Source organism: Nicotiana tabacum, chromosome 5 (assembly GCF_000715075.1).
Source record: "Nicotiana tabacum cultivar K326 chromosome 5, ASM71507v2, whole genome shotgun sequence".
NCBI lineage: Eukaryota > Viridiplantae > Streptophyta > Magnoliopsida > Solanales > Solanaceae > Nicotiana > Nicotiana tabacum.
The window spans coordinates 17,804,452-17,826,673 of NC_134084.1; positions in this window are offsets into that span (position 1 = coordinate 17,804,452).

The following is a 22,222-nucleotide window of genomic DNA, read 5'->3' on the forward strand; positions in this document are numbered from 1 at the left end:
GGTGTTCATTACAAAACTCTTTCTCCCAACTGTTGCGAGAAACGGAGAAGTGATCCTTCAAATACCTCAAATATGGCCTTTAATCACCCCTTTATTTTTGTTTCGACATTTATCTTTGGGGGACCAATGTTGGAAATTGCTGACTAGTAGTTGTTCGTGTAGCAAATCAACTACAGTAGTTGTGTTTTAGGGGGAAAGAGTCAAATTTGCCCATTTACTATTTAAAATTGATCAATTTTGCGCCTTTTTAAACTTTTGGTCTAATATTAAATTCACTAGTTCAAAAAAGTCTTATCCTGTAAGCTAGGGCTGCTCGGTGGGCCGAGCCTGAACCGGACCGGATCGGGCCCGCGGTCCTAACGGGCTTGGTGGCCCTGGTGGGCCGGTCCTGGGTGGGCCGGTCTTGGTGGGCCTCCTGAGCCCGTCACGGGCTGGTCTTCATGGTTGAGCCCACGAGCCCGGGACCGTTTAGCCCGGGACCGGCAGGCGGGCCTGCGGCGGGCCTGGCGGGCCCAACGGCTATTTTTCAAAAAAAAAAAAAGAAAAAAAAATCTCCAACGGCCATATTTAAAATCTAGCCGTTTGGGCTGAAAATATGACCGTTTTTTAAGTTAAAAAAATGGCCATTTGGCCCCCAAACTTTATTTTAACCCCAAACTTTATATAATTACACTTTTCCCCATTTCTCAACTATAAATACCCCCTCATTCTTTCATTTTTATTCACCAATTCATCAATATCTCTCAATATCTCTCAATCTCTCTCAATCTCTCTACTACAATTACTTAATTTATTGTTGAAATTTCGTGAAAAATTGTGAAGTTGTTGAATTGAAGTTTTCAAGTGTTCAACGATTTTCAATTTTCAAGAAGTTGTTCGGCAATCCGGTAAACTCGTTTCAACTCTTACGTTTTTAGAATATATTTTTGTGTGGTTTAGTTTGCATAATTATAATTAATATGGCATTTACTTTGAAAAAAATGTTTGGTAAAGGAAAAGATAAAACCGGTGAAAGTAGTGGCCAACCAACTACCCTTCCCCCGGCTCCCCGACCTAGAAAAGATAAGCAAGTTGAAAGTAGTCGCCAACCTAGACGTCCTCCTCCTTCCGTAATTCTTGATAGTGATCACCCTTGTTTTCAATTTACCGATAGTGAATTTTATCATAATGTTGCACCAGGTGATAGATTAGATGATGAAATTATGAATGCTCTTTATCCTAATGAAACCATCTTAGAAAATAATGAGGAAAATGAGGATGATGATGAAACTCAAGCACCGGATTTAGATGATACACCTACTAGTCCTCTTAATAACCCAAGTGATGCACCGGTCGACCCACCTGTAGAAACTCCTACTTTTAATAGAGAACCTGCTAAACGCCTAGAAACATCATTAGTTTGGAATTTTTTTACTCAAGTAAGAGAAAAAAATAAGGCTAAGTGTAAAACTTGTGGGAAATTAATGTCGCATAAATATGTAGGAGACCGTAGCGGCACAGGTAGTTTGACTAGGCACATAAAAACACACCCTAGAGATAAGGCTAGATTTTTTCAAATGAAAGCGCAGCTAGAGGGGACAAGTGTAGATTCTGCGGTTAACCCTAGTACATGTTCAAATCTAGTTCAACCAGGAATTAACACTGTCACTGGAGGTATTTTATATTACGATCCAAATAGAGATCGTGAAGAATTAGCAAAGATGATTACTGTTATGTGCTTACCTTATACTTTTGCTTCTAATCCTAATTGGGTTCATTATATTAGAAGAGTGTTTAATCCTACTTATAAAGGTTGGCCTCGCGCAACAATTAAGAGTGATATTTATAAATTCAAACATGAATATGAACAATATTTGCGGTATTTATTTACTCATATACCTAATCGGATTTCTATTACTACTGATATTGGTAGAAGTGGTAATGATTGTGATTACCTAACTGTTACAAGTCATTGGATAGATGAGGAATGGATAATGCAAAAACGCATAATTGCATATAGAATAATTAATTCGCGTCACACAGGTAAGTTTATAGCTAACACTGTTGCAGATATTTGTAGATATTTTTGCTTTAGCGATAAAATAATGGCAATTTCAATGGATAATGCTTCTAGTAACACCAGTGCTATAGGCATGCTTACAACAACACTAAATCCTGCATTTACTAATATTTTCCATGTTAGATGTATTTGTCATATTTATCATTTAATTGTCGGTGATGGTATGCGAATATTAAACATAGAAATTGAAAAGGTTAGAATGACTCTTAATTGGCTTTTTTATTCAAACCGTAGAAGTAGACTTAGAGAGTATTTTAAAAAATGTGATGAATATGGCTATAAATGAAATGAAACAAAAGTTTAAAAAATATTTTTTTCCTATCCCTCCTATTTATGGTCTTGCTGCAATGCTAAATCCTACAATGAAATTGGGAGGTCCTCATTTTTGGTATTCAAATATTTATAAGGCTTTAGATCTTTCAAATGAGGAAATTGCGACACTTGCAGATGCAAAAGCTTCAATTAAGATTAACGCTCAAACAGTTTATAATGCTTATCAACTTGCCTTAGAGCATGCTAGGCCAACTATTCCAACCCCTACTTCGTCTAGCTCACAATCCTCTAAAAGAGTTGCGGGCTTAAAAGCTCTTAAATCTTGGACGGAGTTCAGGGGGTCTCAAGGTGAAAATTATGATGAAACTTCACATCTAAATGAGCTTCAAGTTTATTTATCTCAGGGACTTGAAAAGGAGAATCCAGACGGCTCTTTTGATCTTTTGGAATGGTGGAAGGCAAGGGAAAAACATTTTCCTGTTCTTGCAAGGATGGCTCAGGATATTTTATCAATTCAAGCTTCAACTGTTACATCAGAGAGCGCTTTTAGTCAAGCAAGACTGCAAATAGGTGATCATAGAGCGTCTATGAGGGATAGCTTGGAAAAATCAGTATTGTTTAGAGATTGGATCCGCTCGGAAAGAAGAAACTTTGGAATTGCAGAAGCACAACCGGCGATAGATGAAGCTTATGAAGAAATGATAGCGGAACTTGCGGAGGATTCGGCTTCGCCCGGAAGTGGTGATGAACAAGCTTCTTTTCCACCACCACCAACGCAACCTCCTCCGAACCTTGAAGGATTTATGAGATTTGTTAGAGATAATACATAGAATAATATGTAACTTGTATTTTGGCACATCTTCCTTAGTTTTTTTTCCTTCTAATGGTGGTATTAGTACCTTGTTGTGCTCATTCCATTGGGGGAAGGATGACTAAGAAAGATATGTCATTTTTTGGTAATAAAATTTATTGCTTCTACCCATGAGCTTCTTTTCGCAATATTTCTTTGTCTATACTTAGAATTATTTATAAGCTACAATATATACATAATATACAATATATATACTACAAGAAAATATATAAGAGAATATATATACATAAGATACAATATAATATACTACAAGAAAATATATTATGCGAAAATATATACATAATATACAATATATATACTACAAGACAATATATTATGCGAATATATATACATAATATACAATATATATACTAAAAGAAAATATATTATGCGAATATATATACATAAGATACAATATATATACTACAAGAAAATATATAAGAGAATATATATACATAAGATACAATATATATACTACAAGAAAATATATAAGAGAATATATATACATAAGATACAATATAATATACTACAAGAAAATATATTATGCTACAATATATACATAATATACAATATATATACTACAAGAAAATATATTATGCGAATATATATACATAAGATACAATATATATACTATAAGAAAATATATAAGAGAATATATATACATAAGATACAATATAATATACTAAAAGAAAATATATTATGCTACAATATATACATAATATACAATATATATACTACAAGAAAATATATTATGCGAACATATATACATAAGATACAATATATATACTACAAGAAAATATATTATTATGCGAATATATATACATAAGATACAATACATATACTAAAAGAAAATATATAAGAGAATATATATACATAAGATACAATATAATATACTTCAAGAAGTGATATTTATGCATGACAATTTAGTGTTTTACTATTGTTTTGTTATTTTCTTTTTCGTCAAGCACTTTAATAATTAGATATACATATATACTACATATTAATATAGCCATGATACTACAAGAAATTGTCTTAAAAAAAAAAACCCGCTAGGCCCGCGAAGCCTACGAGCCCGGCCCGTTAAGCACAGGACCATGTGGGCTTAGGCCCGTCACGGGCCGGTTCCACCCATTAAGCCCACGAAGACCGGGACCGCCAGGCCCGGGACCGCCAGAGCCCGGGACCACGAAGCCCGGGACCGCGAGGCCCGGCCCGTTAGGCCCACTAAGGCCCGGGCCCGGGACAAAATACAGCATTACTGTAAGCCCTACTGGAGCTCCAATTTGAGCTGTAGTTTAAATCATAGTAAAAAATTGTGGGTTAAATTTAGATATTTGAGGAATTTGGGCAGACGGAGTCCACTCATTTTACGTTGGAGCTTCACTAACGATAAGGTCATATACAAGATGATTAACAACTTGTTTCGATGGTTGTTATGTATCGTTTCATAATGTATCGTATCATACTGTATTGTATTGTATCGTTTGATAAATACAATGTTTGGATAGACTTATGTTGTTTGTCATTGTTTCATGATATCACACTGTGATGACCCGGCTAGTCATCTCATGAGTTACCGCGCCGTTTCTCCCATTTCTGCTTCTTACTGCTTTGTCTATTGGTTCTATATGTGATCGGGTTGGTTGACTCGGGTTCGGAAAGGATTTGGTAAGGTTTGAGACACTTAGTCTCTTTTGAGGAAACTTAAGTTGGAAAAGTCAACCGGATGTTGACTTCTGTGTTAGAGGGCTCAGATGTGAGTTTTAATGGTTTGGATAGCTTCGGGAGGTGATTTGGGACTTAGGAGCGTGATCGGAATGTGTTTTAGAGGTCCGGAGTAGATTTAGGCTTGAATTGGTGAAATTGAATTTTTGGCGGTTTTCCAGTTGATAGGTGAGATTTTGATATAGGGGTCGAAATAGAATTCTGAGAGTTGCAGTGGTAACGTTGTGTCATTTGGGATGTGTGTACAAAATTTTAGGTCATTCGGGCGTGGTTTGATTGGGTTTTTGATCAAAAGCGTAATTTAGAGGATTTTGGAATTCTTAGGCTTGAATCCAATGCGAATTTGGTGTTTTGAGCATTTCGAAGGTTGGAACAAGTTTGAATGATGTTATGGGATATGTTGGCATGTTTGCTTAAGGTCCCAGGAGCCTCGGGTGAGTTTCGGGTGGTCAATCGGACCATTTCCTGTTGTTGAGAATTGCAGAAAAACTGTTGAGTATTGCAGAGAAATTTGACATTCGCGTTCGCGAACAGGTCCTCGCGTTGGCAAAGGGTTAGTTGGTGAAGGCTGAGATTTTAGCCTTCGCGTTCGCGAGGAAGGCTCCGCGTTCGCGAAGGGCTGGGTGATTATGCATCGCGTTCGCGAGAAGGGGAACACTTTCGCGTAGAGGAAGTTGGGCAGCTGGGTTTCAAAGTGTTTTGTTCATCGCGTTCGCGAGAGGGTGAGCGCATTCGCGAAGGGTTAGGCGGTGGAACCATCGCATTCACGAGTGGCAGGACGCGATCGCGAAGAAGAATTTTTGGTCAAAGTTGGTTTGTGCTTTGTGAACGCGAGGCGTTGACCGTGTTCGCGAAGAATGAATTGAGGCCTGGGCAGAATGTTTAAATAGTCGTCTTGTCCGCGATTTTGGGGTTTATTTTCACCATTTTTGAGCGATTTTGGAGCTTTTTGAAGAGGATTGAAGAGGATTTAAGGGGAAACACTTGGAGGTAAGATTCATGGACTTAATACTCGATTCTAATGTGAATTCTACCTAATTAATAATGGAAATTTAAGCAAAACAATTGAAGAACTAGGGCTTAATGGGATTTGAGGGGTCGTTTGTGGTTGGATTTTGATGCTTTTGGTATGAATAAACTCGGGGAGTCATAAGGAATCCATTGATGTGATTTTTATCGAAATCCGAGACGTGGGCTCGGGGGTCGGGTTTGGCCAATTTCGGGATTTGTGTTATAATTTGATTATTTTCGTGTGGACTTCGATCCTTTAGCGTATTCTAATGTTATAATTCTGATTTTGGGTAGATTCGGCGCGAGTTGAGGCCGATGAGAGAGGCAAAGGTGTCGCGAAGTCGTATTTTCATCCGGTTTGAGGTTAGTAACCATTGTAAATCTGGAACTGAGGGTACAAACCCCGATATTTCGAATTGTGTTGATAAATGAGGTAACACACATGCTAGGTGATGAGCGTGTGGGCATGTACCGGTAGGGATTGTGACTTGGTCCATCCCGTAACGACTATTACGCCGCGTATTTGATTTTAAATCTTATAATATTCCGTATTTTAGACATTTACAATGTATTATGGGTTGTACGCCATGTTTGGGGCCTTCTGCCGACCTGTTGAGATCCTTAGGGGCATTTTTACTGTGTTTCCTCACTCTATTTGTTTGAAAGCATATCCTCAGTCATGTTTTACCTGTTTATTGTTTAAAAACTGGTTTTATCACTGTACTTCTTAAAATGTGAGAAATGTTCTGACTGAGTTCCCTGATTCCTACTGTTATGCCTGAGCGTCTGTAAGGTTAATGACTGAGAGAGGTTGAGGACCTAATGGTGAGGATATATGTATATATATATATCTGCACGCCACAACGATACTTATATGGATCGGGCTGCACGCTGTAGCAATATATATATTGGATCGGCTTGCACGCCGCAGCGATATGATGCTTGGTCTGTAGGAGCCCCTCCGGAGTCTGTACACCCCCAATGAGCGTAGTCGACTATAAACTATGGATCGGGCTGCACGCCGTAGCGGTTACTATGATTATTACTATTATGAGATATTATTGAGCCTGAGTGCTGAGAGTGAGTACTGAGTGACTGAGAGGCTGCCCGAGAGGCCATATTCTGAGTGATACCTTGCCCGAGGGGCCCATTTATGATATTTTTACTGATTTCACCATTCTTTTAAAATGAAGCCTCTGTTGAAAAATTGTTAAGTAAATGATTTCAAGTATTCCAATTGAAACTGAAGATTTTATGACGAGACTATTTTTTAAACTGTGGAGTTTGATATGTTCTTCTGTTGTTTACTCCTTTATATGATTTTAACTGCTCGTCACTGCTTTTCAGACCTTATTTACTTTAGTTACTTACTGAGTTGGCGTACTCACTTTACTCCCTGCACCTTGTGTGCAAATCCAGGTGCCCGAGCGGCAGGGTGAGGGTCCTCAACATTATTAGAGTTTGCCAGAGATTGCAAGGTAGATGCATGACGTCCGCAACCCTGATTTCCTCCTTCCTATCTTGTTCTTTTCTGCATTTTAGACTTATGATGTATTTGACAGTCGGTTGTATATTTAGAGGCTCTAGACTCGTGACACCAGATGTTTGGGCTGTGTTGTTTTAATGTTTTATTGATTTCTGCACATTTTTAGTTGTTTTAAACACTTCTTATGAAAATTGTTATTTAAACCCGTGTTAGAAAAATGGTTTTATAAAAGGAATTCGTTGTGGTTATATGGTTAGTTTGGCTTGCCTAGTATTGTGATAGGCGCCATTACGACCGGGCATTTGGGGTCGTGACAAGTTGGTATCAGAGCCTAGGTTACATAGGTCTTGCGAGTCATGAGCCGGTTTAGTAGAGTCTCGCAGATCGGTACAGAGACGTCTTTATTTATCCTCGAGAGACTGTAGAACCTTTAGGGAAAACTTCATATTCTTGAAATTCTTGTCGTGCGAATCTGTTGACCCCAGAACTAAACTTCTGTTATTCCATTCTCTCACAGATGGTGAGGACACGTGCTACCAGGCAGGATGGACGACTACCAGTACCACCAGCTAAGGCCACTAGAGGCCGAGGACGTAGTCAAGGCCATGACAGGGGTAGGGGTGTAACCCGCATAGAAGCTAGGGCAGCACTTGCAGATCCACCCGTCGCCCCAGTTCAGTATCATGTCCCAGTTGTGGACGCTGCAGTAGCACCAGCTCAGGCACCAACTGTGCCTATTATATATGATTCCAGGCCTTCAGGAGGCTTTAGCTCAGATTTTATTAGTGTGTACCGGTCTGGCTCAGGCGGTCTCAGTTACTACGGCCGCAGTTACTTCTCGGGCCGGGAGAGGCACCTAGACTCCCGTTGCTCGCACACCTGAGCAGATTGTGCAAGGACTTCAGACACCGGGGGCACCTCCAACCTAGCCGGTTGCACCAGCTTAGGAGTATGTGGTACTATTTATGCCTTACGACGAGCAGCGTCGACTAGAGATGTTTGGTAGACTCCAGCATCCAACTTTCAATAGCGCAGAGGACGAGGATGCCTAGGGTTTCTTGGATAAGTGCAGAGGATGCTTTGTACAACAGGTATTCTAGAGACTAGCGGTGTAGCATTTACTACCTTTTAGTTTTCTGGGGTTGCCTTTACTTGGTGGGAGGCTTATGAGCGGCGTAGGCCTGTTGGTGCAGCGCCCCTTACCTGACAGCAGTTCTCTGTTCTCTTTCTAGAGAAATATGTGCCACAGTCTCACTGAGAGGAGCTACACAGGCAGTTTGAGCAGTTGCGTCAGGGAGAGATGATTGTGACACAATATGAGATGCGGTTCTTTGAGTTAGCTCATCATACGGTCTGGTTGGTTCCGACAGATAGAGAGAGGATTAGGAGGTTTGTTGATGGCCTCACTTATCAGCTTCGTATTCTCAAGACCAGAGAGAGGGTGACTGGTGCTACCTTTGAGGAGGTTGTAGACATTGCTCAGGAGATTGAGTCAGTTCGTCCCCAGGAGCGAGAGTAAAGGGAGGCCAAGAGGCCTCGAGGATCTGGTAGCTTTGGTAGTGCTCCTTCGAGGGGACAATTTCAGCACGGTAGAGGTCGTCCATTCAGGCAGGCTCAGTCAGCTCGCCCAGCTTATCGTGGGGCATCATCGGGTCATGGTTCTCACAGTTCTCATCAGGGCCATTCATCATTCAGTGCCTTTCCAGCCCAGAGTTCGTCCTGTGCTCCATTAGTTCAGGATTATTCCATGTCAAGTCCTTCTACTGGTCATTTCGGTGCCAGAGGTTCCCTCCAGTCCCTATCTCTAGCACTGGGAAGTTGTTATGAGTGTGCAGAGTTTGGACATATGAGGAGGCAGTGTCCTCGTCTTCTTGAGGGTCCGTCTCAATAGAGGGGTCAGCCCTCGACTTCAGCTCCAGTTACTTCACCACCCGCTCAGGCAGCTAGGGGTGGGGGTCAGTTAGCCAGGGGTCGTCCTAGAGGGGGAGGTCGATCAGGTGGTGGTTAGGCTCGTTTCTATGCCCTCCCAGGTAGACCAGATGCTGTTGCTTCAGATGTTGTTATTACATGTATTGTTTTCGTCTGCCACAGAGATGCTTCTGTACTATTTGATCCTAGTTCCACCTTTTCTTATGTGTCATCATACTTTGCCCGTTATTTGGATACGCCCCGTGAGTCACTTGTTTCACCTGTTCATATATCTACTCTGGTGGGCGATACTGTTGTTGTAGACCGTGTGTACTGGTCGTGTGTGGTGACTATTGGGGATTTGGAGACCCAAGTGAATCTATTATTATTATGTATGGTGAATTTCGATGTTATTTTGGGCATGGATTGGCTATCTTCGTGTCATGCTATTCTGGACTATCATGCTAAGACAGTCACATTGGTATACCGGATGCGCCACGAATTGAGTGGCGAGGTTTGACTGATTATGTTCCTAGTAAAGTGATCTCATTCTTGAAGGCCAACATATGGTTGGGAAGGATTGTCTTTCGTTGCTAGCCTTTGTGAGAGATGTCGATGCAATGACTCCCAGTATTGATTCTGTTCCAGTTGTGAGGGATTTTTCCGATGTGTTTCCTGCAGACCTGCCGGGCATGCCACCAGACAGGGATATTGATTTTGGTATTGACATGGTGCCAAACACTCACCCATTTCTATTCCGCCGTATCGTATAGCACCAGCGGAGTTGAAGGAGTTAAAGTCCCAGCTTTAGGAACTCCTTGATAAGGGGTTCATTCGGCCTAGTGTATCGCTTTGGGGTGCGCCGATCCTATTTGTGAAGAAGAAGGATGGCACTATGAGGATGTGCATCGATTATAGGCAATTGAACAAATTAACAATTAAGAACAAGTATTATTTGCCTCGCATTGATGATTTGTTTGCCCAGCTTCAGGGAGCGAGAGTGTTCTCCAAGATTAATTTCCGTTCAGGTTATCACCAATTGAAGATCAGGGACTCAGATATTCTTAAGGCACCTTTCAGGACCCGATATGGTCATTATGAGTTCTTGATGATGTCTTTTGGGCTAACCAATGCCCCAACAACGTTCATGCATTTGATGAACAGCGTGTTCCGGCCTTATCTCGACTAGTTTGTCATAGTCTTCATTGATGATATTCTGGTGTATTCGTGTAGTCACGATGAGCACGCAGAGCATTTGAGAGTTGTGTTGCAGAGATGAGGGAGGAGAAACTTTATGCAAAGTTCTCCAAGTGTGGGTTTTGGCTCAGTTCAGTGGCTTTCTTGGGGCACGTGGTGTCCAATGAGTGTATTCAGGTTGATCCGAAGAAGATAGAGGTGGTTCAGAGTTGGCCCAAATCGTCCTCAGCCATAGAGATTCGCAGCTTTCTTGGTTTGGGGGGTTATTATCACCAGTTTGTTCAGGGATTCTCATCTATCGCATCGCCCTTGACCAAGTTGACTTAGAAGGGTGCTTCTTTTGTATGGTCGAATGAATGTGAGGAGAGCTTTCAGAAGCTCAAGACAGCCTTGACCACAGCTCCAATGTTAGTTTTGCCATTAGCTTCAGGTTCATATACCATGTATTGTGATGCTTCGAGAGTTGGTATTGGTCGTGTATTGATACAGGAGGGTAGAGTTATTTCTTATGCTTCTCGTTAATTGAATCCCCATGAGAAGAACTACCCCGTTCATGATTTGGAGTTGGTTGCCATAGTTCACACGTTGAAGATTTGGAGGCGTTATTTGTATGGTGTGTCTTGTGAGGTATTTACTGATCATCGTAGCCTCCAACACTTGTTCAAACAAAAGGATCTCAATTTGAGGTAGAGAAGGTGGTTGGAGTTGCTTAAGGATTATGATATCACTATATTGTACCATTCGGAAAAGGCTAATGTACTGGCCGATGCTTTGAGCCGAAAGGCGGTGAATATGGGGTGTTTGGCATATATTCCAGTTGGGGAGAGACCTCTTGTAGTTGATGTTCAGGACTTGGCCAATCGGTTCGTGAGGTTGGATATTTTGGAACCCAGTCGGGTATTGGCTTGTGTGGTTTCTCGGTCTTCCTTATATGATCGCATCAGAGAGCACCAGTATGATGATCTGCATTTACTTGTCCTTAAGGACAGAATTCAGCACGATGATGCCAAAGATGTGACCATTGGTGATGATGGGGTGTTGAGAATGCAGGGTCGGATATGTGTGCCCAATGTGGATGGGCTTCTGGAGTTGATTCTGAAGGAGGCCCATAGTTCGCGGTATCCATTCATATGGGTGCCGCAAAGATGTATCAGGATCTGAGACAGCATTATTGGGGGAGAAGAATGAAGAAGGATATTGTGTGATTTGTAGCTCGGTGTCTCAATTGTCAGCAGATGAAATATGAGCATCAGAGACAGGGTGGCTTGCTTCAGCGGATGGATATTCCGGAGTGGAAGTGGGAGCGGATCACCATGGACTTTGTAGTTGGTCTCCCACGGACTTTGAGGAAGTTCAATACTATTTGGGTGATTGTGGATCGACTGACCAAGTCCGCGCACTTCATTCCTGTGTGTACTACCTATTCTTCAGAGCGGTTGTCAGAGATCTATATCCGAGAGATTGTTCGTTTGCATGGTGTCCCAGTTTCCATCATCTCAAATAGGGACACTCAGTTTACTTTGCAGTTTTGGAGGTCTGTGCAGCGGGAGTTGGGTACTCAGGTTGAGTTGAGCACAGCTTTTCACCCTTGTAAGCACGTGATTTTTGCCCTATATGAGAATCACTCCCAAAAAATTCAAATAAAATGATTTTCCTTGGTGTGCAATTTTGTGATATTTTTTGATAATTATTTGTATTTGTCTGTGTTTGTTTATTTGTTAAATTAATAAAAAATACAAAAATATGTCGCATTTGCATGTAGGATTTAATTCTTTAATTGTTACTAATTAAATTTGTTTACAAAAAATGAAAATTACAAAAATAGACATCTTTTGCATTTTTAGCATTTAATGTCAAAATTTACAATTTTATGCTTAATTATTTCTTAATTATGCGTTAATTATTATGGGGAGTTAATTTGCGCTTTTATAGCTTAATTTAGTTCTTAATAATAATTTAAGTATTTTTATAATTTAGTTTTAGAAAATAAAAGGAAAAAAGAGAACAAAAATACAAAGAAAAATCGGATTGGGTCACTTTTTCAAATTTCAACCCCAGGCCCAAATAATTGCCCAATCTTCCCCATGACCCGGTCCACTTCAAACCGGGTTGACCCGGTCCGCCCCATAACTAAACCATCCGCCCAACCCCCTCCCATTTTTCATTTTTCTTGTTGAAACCCAAAAAACAAACCCTAAAAACTAAAACACCCGCCCCCATCCATCTTCTTCTCCAAGCTTCCTCACACCCCATCTATGGATGCCCTTGCATCGTCTTCTTCAAACACCCAGATGCGTTGGTGATCCAAACAAAGGCCAACGAACAGGTCGTCGCCACTGCTGCTCCTTCTGCTTCACATCCATCGCGACTTCATCTTCATCGTTCGACGTCAAGCTCGAGTTTGAGCTCGACGTCCATGGCAGCCCTCAACCGCACGTCCAAAAAGACCAGTTGTTCAAGCTTTTCCTTCTCCGACCATGGATGACCCCAGCTGCGTCTTCATCTTCTCCGTTGAGCTCCCAAGGCCGAAAATCTCACGTTGCTGCTTCTGTTTCCGGCGTCGACCAGTTGCTTCTGTTTGCTGCATCGACCAGTCCACTACTTGCTCCACCATCAAGCAAGCAAGATTTCATGGCTACTGCCCGCCATCAACCAAGCAGGCCACGCTGCTGTGGTTGCTTTCATGGCTACTGCCCGCGCCAGCTTCTTCACGTAACCAATCGCACCCCAGCTTCTTCACGTAACTTGATGCTGCGTCGAACCTCCATCGCTTCTGCCGCATCGACTATTGTTGTTGCTTCAGTTGTCGTTTGGTCGAGCTTTGGTCGAGGTTTGTCGAAACAGTCCGTACATATTCGTGTCATTTCCGGTTAGTTTGATTTTGAGTTTTATTTTGTCCGTATTTTGTTTTGATATTCTCGAATCTAAAATCGGCAAATGTTTGTTTTGTTCATGTCTATCGTTTGAATTAATTTTTTAGTTTGTTCATGTGCTTTGTTAAATTAATTTTTCAGATTTCAAATGAAAGATTAATTAGTTGTTTTTCATGTTTGTATTATTGTTTAAATATTTGTTAGTTTGTTAGATTCAAATTGAAATTTAATTAATTATTTCTTCAATTTGTTTCATGTGTTGTTATGTATTTTCCAAAAATTATTAATGTTGTTTGAATCGTTTTAATCCGTCATGTTTGTTGTTTAAAAAAAATAGATTTAGTTCATGTTCATCTTTGCTTAAAGTTCATGTTTAATACAGTGATTTAATGTGAGTTTATGTTTGTTTTTGATTTGTTGATTTAGTTTGAATCATGTATTTTGTTGTTTGTTTGCTCATTCATTTTTGGTCTAAGTTAATCTGGATTGGTTCCCGATATGGTTAATTTACTTCCATTAATTTTGAGTTGTGTTGTTCATCGTGTTCATATGATTTGTTGTTGAAGATTGTTGAGAAATTGGTCATCTTGGCTATATTTTGGTTAAGTTTTGATTAATTGATTGTTTAAAGCTGATGGGGGTAGTTTGGTAAATTGCAGTATCGTTCAGGGGTAAAATGGTAATTGCAATAAGGTCGGAGAGGTAGTTTGGTAATTGAACATTATTATAATTGTTTATGTAGGTATGGGGGACAAAATATAATGGGGTGGTGTTTGATATAATTGTTTAACATAATGGGGGACAAGACAAAACATAATGGGGAGGAATATTGTATTTATTTAATGTAGGCATGGGAGACAAATTATAATGGGATTGGGTGGAGGTATTTATTTAATGTAGGCATGGGGGACAAAGTTTAAAATAAAGAAAACATTAAGTAGTGGGGACAAAGCATGCCTTGGGGGAATAATTTGGGGTTGAGAATTGAAGACTTGTCTTGCTATATATATAGGGTCATTTGACACATTTTAGAGACTTGAAGATTAAGAGGGAAGATGACCCGATTTGAACATTAAAAAAAAACAAATTTTTACACTCGAGAGCGGACAAACCTGAAACATTTTGAGAGTAAAAGAGAAATGCAATTTAAACTTTCACTCGAATAATTTCCGTTTGCTTTTCTCGAGTGTTATTCAAAAATCATTAAACTACTGCATCTTGTGTCATTTGCTCTTCTGCTTTGACTACGATTGCACTTTGGTATTGCTGAGTTTTCAATCTGTTACTGGGTTATTCTACTGGTTGTTACTGGTTTGCGGTGTTGCTGAATCTGCTGTTGCTGTGGTATTATTGTTGCTGACTTCTCCTTCTTTTGTTCTTGTACTGCTGTTTCCAGGTACACATTTGTATACTCTCGGATTGATGAGAAATGAAATATTAATCAGGCGTCGTTCCTGTTGAATTCCTCCTGTTTAGATTTGTGGTTGAATATAATTTTTCTTTCTTTGTATAAAGATGTAGTTGAATGACTAATGAGTAATGAGGTTGCATATGTATAACTTCTTCATCTAATAATATTAGTTTAAATTAATCGAAGAATAGTTAATCTGTTTTTGATATTATTGTGCGTCAATCTCATGTTCCAGTGTTATTAAAAATAGAATATAGAACGGAAACAATCTCTCTTTGTACAAACTCGATTGCAATTTTCCATTTGCATTAGTCGTAAGTTAATAACTAATAAGTTACGTATTTTTCAGCATGTAATTAATTGAGGGATTTTTTTTATTTTTAGAGACAAACTTAATAGAAGAAATGTAGTCATTGTAGGTTTATCCTTTTAAATAAAATGAGACGAGCCTCGACAAACAAAAATGCACAAGCTGTGGGGCCCTCTAAATGTATATATTAAAATACTTAGAATTCGGGACAGGCCGTTTAGCGAATTTTTATGGCCTTCCCAAAATAACAATACGCTAGTTGCTTTAGGACGCGCCTTAATAAACCTTACCTTCTTAAACTTGGGTGCACATTTATGTGACCCAAATCCAAATCTCAACGGAGTCGAAATGTGTCTCTAATCATGGGTACGTTGATTGTGACGTGGTTCGGGATGCGTGTCCATGACATTGTAAATTCCTTTTAAAAAATAAGAATGAGATGAGCCTCGCCGAATAAAAATATAAAATTGTGGGGCCCTCAGTAAATATTTGCTTTAAAATTGCTTAGACTTCGGGATGGATCGTTTAGCAAAATTCCACGGCCCTACCCAAAGTAAATGATACGCTAGTCGCTTTAGGCGCGCCTTTAACAATTTAATTTTCCTAAACTCGGGTGCACATTGATGTGACCCAAATCCAAATCTCAACGGAGTCAAAGTGTGTCGACAACCACGTGTACATTGATTGTAACGCGGTTCGAGATACATTTTCACAACGTTGCAATTTCTTGTAAAAATAATAATAATAATAATTATGAAAGCGGTAAAAAGTTAAAATTTGCACATAAGTTCATATTTGTATAAAACCAGATAATCAAGCCGAATATAACAGTTGAGCGACCGTGCTAGAACCACGGAACTTGGGAATGCCTAACACCTTCTCCCGGGTTAACAGAATTCCTTATCTGGATTTCTGGTACGCAGACCGTAATATGAAGTCATTCTTTTCCTCGATTCAGGATTAAAATTGGTGACTTGGGACACCCTAAATCTCCCAAGTGGCGACTCTGAAATAAATAAACAAATCCCGTTTCGATTGTCCTTTAATTGGTAAAAACTCCCTTGTACCCTCTCGGGTACGGAAAAAGGAGGTGTGACAGCTCTGGCGACTCTGCTGGGGATAAATGCAGAACCACTGGTTCAGAGTTAGAAATTTGAGCTTAGATAAATTGTTATATTTGGTTTTATATGATTTTGTTACATGTTTGGGCTCAATGTGCTAAATGATGTATTTTATCGCTTTGATATTATTTGGACTGTATATATAAACTGTGCCGAAACCCCTCTCTTCTCTCTCTTGAGGAGTGCACGCTGGTCGTGACTTCTTTCTGTTAGTGTCATATACCAAAATAGAACGAGGATTCGGAGGAGTTGCAAAGCCGGATGACCTTTTGGTTACCGGTACACAGCTCCCATCCTCGGCTCGAGTTGTCCGCTCGGGTAAGCCAGGTCTAGAACAAATACCCAGGTTATGAACTTAGTATAACAAAGCCACATGCCGGATCCCTAGTAGGAACGTTTATTTGCATCATGTGCATTTGACTTAGGAGACTCAACACAGGGGTTGGGTCCGTCTAGGACAAGCAACCTGAAAATAATAGACCATTTTTGGCATCCTATGTGCTACCTGTTGTATTTATTCAAGGGTGAATGGGTCATTTGGCGGACAAATGACACTCCTTATCATGCTGATCATCTTAAATAAGAAAGTTGCACGATTTTTTAGATAAACATGCTATTATGTTAATTAAGCACATGGGGAACATTGTGGAATTCAAGAAGCCTTGGTTTTCCACATGTCCCCCACGCTTCATTTTTTGGGAAAAGCACATGGGGAACATTTGTGGAATCCAAGAAGTCTTGGAATCCCCTATGTCCCCCATGCTTCATTTTTGGGAAAAGCACATGGGGACCATTTGTGGAATCCAAGAAGTCTTGGAATTCCCTATGTCCCCCGCGCTTCATTTTTGGGAAAAAGCACATGGGGAACATTTGCGGAATCCAAGAAGTCTTGGAAATCCTTATGCCTCCCATGCCACATTTTTGAAAAATAATAATAAATATAAAAAATAAAAAAATAAATAAATATATATATAAAAAAATATATATATATAAAAAAAGCATGGAAAATTCAAAAAAAGATTTTGTATGTTGTCATCATTTTCCACAAATTAGAAAATCGTGAAAAAGAGGAGAAAATAACAGTGTAGAAATACAACTACTTATTTTTAGAAAAAAAAAACCAATGTCCAAGTAGTGTCGAAACTCTGCCAAAATTTTGAAAAAAAAAAGAGAAAAGAAAGGAAGGAATGTTTTATGTTTTTCGTTAATTTGTTCGTTTGTTATGAATGAAAAATAATAGTCTATTTGATTGTTATAAAAAAAATAGAAAATGGAAAATGGTCTTCTCAAAAATAGTTTATTTGCCCGAACTACGCGGGTTTGATTCTCACCGGATGTGAGATACGTAGGCAACCCTCATCGGGTCCAACCCCACCTTTTGCTAAAATTGCCAAAAACAAATAAATAAATAAAAAATATGTCAAAATTTTAATTTTGTCGTAAATAAGTCGGGTGATGCTGTTTTGTTAAAAATAGCCGAACGTTCCCAAAGGGACGCCAGAAGGCTGACCTTGCATAAACAGCCACTCTTTGGGTCATTTTTAAGATTTGGTCCAGTTGACCCACACAACCTTAAAAATCCTCGTCCCCGAGACAAGGAAAGACCGTGTTTGCAATATTGACTTTTCTAAATTCAAAAAACGGTAAAAAGAGTCATAAATAAGTTAGGTGATGTTGTTTTGTCATAAATAGCCGAATGTTCCCGAAAGGGACGCCGGAAGGCTGACTTTGCATAAACAGCCACCTTTTGGGTCATGTTTAGGATTTTTGGTCTAGTTGACCCACACAGCCTTATAAATCTTCGTCCCCGAGGCGCTGAAGGGCCGTGTTTGCAACACCAGGTTTTTATTGTAATTTGGAAGAGAAAAAAAACAACAAAGAGTCAGCGGTAAGGTGAATACCGTTTGGATTTTTAGTCCAAAAATAAGCCGAGCCAGCTTCGACCGTGTCTTAAACCGTTCTTGCCGAAATAGCCTTAGAGTGTCTTTCAATTGTCGAAAGGTTATTTTCGTAAAAGAATGGACAAGTTTGTAAAGTGTCATAAAATAATCCTCCCCGGCCTCAAAATTCATGTGAAATTTGTAAGGGGCCACATTTGCAAAAAATAACCGTTCGGTTGCATTTGTCAAAGGAAGAAAGGGAGCTGGTCGTTTGTTTTTGGAGTTTGTAAATCTTTTAATTAGAATAGGTGGGTTGTTTGATTTTTTCCAGTTTGTAGGTCATCTTCAAACCTTTGAAACCCAGTTTGTTTTAATATGAAAATTGAAAAAAAAATGTTTAGTATTGTTTATCTTTTATTGGTCCGAACTACGCAAGGTCTGATTCATGCGGGGTCATGATACGTAGGCAATCTCCATAAGATTCGACCACGACAAAAAAAAGAAAAATGAAAAAAGAGAAAAAAAATGAAAAGGAAAAATGGAAAAAAGAAAAAAAAAGAAGAACATCGAAAAAAAAAGAAAAAAGATGTTGTTAATAATGAGGACCGACTGAGTCCATTCTAACCTGTTTGTTTCGCAAATAAAGTTAAGGTGGTTGGTTTGTGGTAAGCCGGGCAATGACACTCAGAATCCTTTACTTGCACCTCATGATACACACTCTGCGGGGATCAGGCCTAATAACAGAAGCACTTGAATCCTATTGGGAACTTGTTGATGGAGGTTGATGATATTGAAGCTGGTAATGGTCTTGGCAGTATTGATGCGAAGCTCAGTGGCTAAGATGCCAGTTTTGATAAAGTGGGAGGACGCTCCGTTCCTTGGTTAGCAAGGGAGAAGCTTGTGGTGGCTTATTTTGTTGTCATTTCTGTTGTTCGGATTATTAGGATTGTAATTCGGATATTGTTTTGTGTCAATATCTTTCCGCTTATCTTTCCGTTTTGTCATAGCGGTTTGTTTAGGATTTTATTCCGGTTTGTTTTTGTTTTTTCAAACCATTTCACCGGTAATCTAATGCAAAATCCGGTCTTCTATTATTTCCAGTTTTCTTTTGTTTAGTCCTTTTATCATTTTGTTCAGCACCGATTCTAGTGACATGACATGCGCACACACTTTGGGCCTAATCTTAAAAGTTAATCATAAAACCTCGGAAAATAAGGACGGTTTGAGAATATTCGGAGCTCGAGTCATGTGTAACTAGGGCAAGTTAAACACAAAGAAAAACCGTTAAAAGCAAGATTCGCCAAATTGGCAGGAGGGTCGTTCAAGATAATGAGAGTGTCGCCCAACGGTGCTTTAGAAATGTCAAAGGAAAAATAAAATGTTTAACATAATTGTCAAGTCCAGCACCATCAGAAGAGGCTACAAATCTTTGTTTAATTGTGTTGTTTGCACTTGGCATATTTTGGAGACTGGAATGACGAAGGCATTTTGTTCTGCTACCTAAACACTTTATCCTTCGTTACCCCTTTTAAGCCTTATTTATTTTCTTTCATACCCCTCGTTCGAAATCAGTAGCAACGACTAGAAAACGCAAGCATGGCAGGTAAACAAAAAAGAAAAAAAAAAGAAAACAACAAAACGAAAAAAAAGCGAAAAAAAGAAAAGAAAAATGATAACAAAAACAAAAGAAATTCAGAAGAAAAAGAGGAATTGGGAACTACGTTTGACCTGATTCCTCAAAGAGGATACGTAGGCGCTTCACGGCTCGGTCATAGTTTTGAAAAATGAAAAAAAAATCAATTAAGATATCCCCAAACAAGAAACTGGGGCAAAGGTTGCGTTTGTTGTAAATAAATCTAGTTCCGAAGGTTGTAATTAATAACCCAAAATCGATGCATTTTTTAGCCTTTAATACCCTTTCTTTCTAGCCCTATCCAAAACCCACATTACGGTCCAAAGAAAGACCTTCTGATCAGTCTTCAAAAGATGCCAAGTCAGACAAATGAGAGTCTTACCGGCGAACATAACATTCTGTTCCACAGCAGAAAGGACTCTAATCTCCAACAGAAAGAGTCATACCGGCGACACTCCAAATCCCCAGCTGGAAAGTGATACAAATGAGAGAGTCTTATCGGTGAAAACCTTCACAGGCACCATAAGGCGATGAAAGTTGAGAGAAAAACCAAAAATGAGAGAGACTTGATAGTGAAAACCCTTCGGGCACTACAAGTCGAATAGGATTGAGAATCAGATGGGGAATTGCCAATTGAAGATCTTGAAAGATGATTGGCGGTAGAAGATAGGCCACATGCGCATGTCATGACCATTAGAGTCGGTATCTGCATTTGATAGGTTTTTATTTATAGTTTCTTTGTTCAAGAGTCATTTTTTTCCTTTGTCTTTTTATTATGTTCCCTTTTATCTATTTCCTTTCATAGAAAAATCCCCAATAGAGTCTGTTTTGTCAGAACAAGTGTGAATTGACTTCAAAATATGCCATCAGCTTTCCAATTATGCAAGATGAGATCTGACTAGTACATCCAAGCGGTATAGTCAGCAAGGAACAAGCGCGAGGCCAGTGTCAAGAAAAAATATCCCCAACAAAAGGGAATTGACAAAAGGATTGACTAGAGGGATATCCTTGCCAAAACCAAGGTTACAAACCTCAAGGCCAAGGCCCGTGAACAAATCAAGGAGAGCAGTGAGCATGATTTGGGAAATTCATGCGAGACTAAAAGGTCGGAAAAATGCAAGTTTCTGAGCTGTGTCACAAAAGAAGAGGGATATCCCCAGCAGGAAGGGATTATCCCCAGCAAATAATATCATCCCCAACAAATTGTGGAACGTAGAGCAAGGAAGGGAAAAGGGAAAAGCCATCCCAGTGGGAGTATCACAACCAACCACCATGTTTTAAATTAACAAATTTTGTTTGATTTGAAACAGGTAAAGGAAATGACATTGATGCCAAAATGCATGCCGCAAGGGATATTATCAAACTGGGGCAGAAAATTTTCCTTTCATTTAGAAAATTTTCTGGAAGTCAGGTACCCATTTGGGGAAAAATAAAGATAACACCAGTCTAAAGGGAAGTGGTCTTTAAACCAGTGTGCCCCCAACATAATAAGTTACAATGGAGGAAGTTGTTCCCCAACAAAGGAATCAGAATCCCCCAGCAGTGTTATCCACGACAGCGTTATCCCCAGTTGATAACATTTTACCCCCCAACAGGTAAGTAAATAATTCCCCAACAGTGTTATCCCTAGCAGTTTCGAGGAGTCCAACACAAGTTTGGTGAAAATCGGTATCCTCAGCGGTTCCTTTCGAGGAAAGGCAAAATGAGTCTCAAGGGAGGTAGTCTTCGAAGGAAGAAGCTATACAAAAAAAAGGAATAAAAAAGAATAAAAAAAAAGAGAGAAAAAAGGGGAAGCAATTTGCAGAGAAATGAAACATCCTACTCAAAAGGAAGTAGTTCTGGAAAGAGTAAGATAACATATTTACTCAGCAGAGTTATCTTCATCAGTGTTATCCCCAGCGAATCATCAAGATGTAGAAGCATCATCGACAGATTTTCGACCAAGTTTCAAGAGAGTCATAATGGGGAAGGAAGAAAGGGAAAATTCATCCCCAGCAAAATAATCCCCAACAAGTTTTCGAGGTAGGACATTTTTAAGTTTATAGGATATGTCGGGTTCATCCGCCCTCAAATAGGATATGTCGGGTTCATCCGCCCTCGAATAGGATATGTCGGGTTCATCCGCCCTCGAATAGGATATGCCGGGTTCGTCCGCCCTCGAATAGGATATGCCGGGTTCATCCACCATCGAATATGATATGCCAGGTTCATCCGCCCTCGAATAGGATATGTCGGGTTCATCCGCCCTCGAATAGGATATGTCGGGTTCATCCGCCCTCGAATAGGATATGTCGGGTTCATCCGCCCTCGAATAGGATATGTCGGGTTCATCCGCCCTCGAATAGGATATGTCGGGTTCATCCGCCCTCGAATAGGATATGTCGGGTTCATCCGCCCTCGAATAGGATATGTCGGGTTCATCCGCCCTCGAATAGGATATGTCGGGTTCATCCGCCCTCGAATAGGATATGTCGGGTTCATCCGC